This window comes from Psammomys obesus, unplaced genomic scaffold (genome assembly GCF_907164565.1).
Source record: "Psammomys obesus unplaced genomic scaffold, mPsaObe1.curated_primary_1811, whole genome shotgun sequence".
Classification (NCBI taxonomy): domain Eukaryota; kingdom Metazoa; phylum Chordata; class Mammalia; order Rodentia; family Muridae; genus Psammomys; species Psammomys obesus.
This window is the reverse complement of record NW_026596046.1, coordinates 17,619,878-17,620,900: the sequence shown is the minus strand read 5'-3', so window position 1 is coordinate 17,620,900 and position 1,023 is coordinate 17,619,878. Positions and strand designations below refer to the sequence as shown.

The 1,023-nt window shown below is 65.7% G+C and overlaps 1 protein-coding gene and 1 non-coding gene across 3 annotated transcripts in view; one reads left to right on the top strand and one right to left on the bottom strand.

The window, feature by feature from the left end:
• Positions 1-593: 593 nt before the first annotated feature.
• Trnar-ucg (transfer RNA arginine (anticodon UCG)) lies at positions 594-666 on the bottom strand. Its single transcript has one exon. It is a non-coding gene; the product is annotated as a tRNA-Arg (tRNA).
• Positions 667-876: 210 nt separating this feature from the next.
• The window catches only part of Polg (DNA polymerase gamma, catalytic subunit), a 17,354-nt gene continuing 17,207 nt past the window's right edge, over positions 877-1,023 (top strand). For both annotated transcript variants that reach the window (XM_055623124.1, XM_055623123.1), the window contains exon 1: positions 877-1,017. The gene's annotated coding sequence lies outside the window, so the exon portion shown is untranslated. The remainder of the gene's footprint in view (positions 1,018-1,023) is intronic.

Sequence of the window (1,023 nt, the reverse complement as noted above, 5' to 3'; positions counted from 1 at the left end):
CCTTTTGTCACTTTATAGAGGCGCCAGCTGTGCAAAGTTACGTAAAAACAAGAAGGACATAAGGAATGTCCGGTTGGTTCTGGTTCGTGTGTGTGTGTGTGTGTGTGTGTGTGTGTGTGTGTGTGTGTGTGTGTGTGTGTATCTAAAACCGGCAACATACAAAAACCAGAAGGGGTCTATGCAAGGGTGTTGGCCTAGTGTCACCGAGCAAGCAGGCGGTCCCCGCGCCAGCCTCCACCCCTGAAGGGGTCGGAGCCCCTTTCTTCAGCGCGGGGTTGCCTCACTGTCTGTGGGCAGACGGCAGGAGCAGCAGGTGGCGGGCACACGCAGAGGCTGGCAGGACCCGGAGGCGGGGATGCGCGGCCGGAAGGTGGCGAATCGGAACTTGGGAAGGCACGTGCTCCGCGCCCCTCTCGGAGGGGAGCGTCCGCCGCGGCTACCGTTTAGAAACACGTCTACGCCCTCGCAGCTGTTTTCGTTCAGATCCACAGCTCCCCCGGATTTCAGCGCAGGGTTGAGAAGTAGGCTCACGGCCGTCGCCTCGCCTCCTTTCCAAGGAGAGGGGAAGGGATAAAATAAAGCACACCCCCGCTCGACCGCGGCAGGACTCGAACCTGCAATCTTCTGATCCGAAGTCAGACGCCTTATCCATTAGGCCACGCGGCCGCCGGCAGCGAGGTGCCTTTACTTCGCTTAAAGCGGCGACCCGCCGGCGGCCCGGCTTCAGACCGATCCATCTTCCCCCGGGGAGAGGGGGATCCTGAAGGGCCTCACCCGGAAGTCCCGCCGCTCCCCCCGCGGGCGGGCGGCTCCATTGGCGGCGCTCCTATTGGGCGCTCGGGGGAGTCTCCCGCCCGCCTCCGGGTAGCCGCGGGACCGGTCCCCGCAGACGGGAAGTTGCGGCTGCTGGCGAGCCCGCGCGCCGGCCGGGGGCTGCGTGGGCCGCGCGGAGCGGACGCCGCGTCGTGGCCAGCGCCGGGGGCCGCCGCCGGTCGGGGGAACGCGGAGCGGACCGAGGTTTCC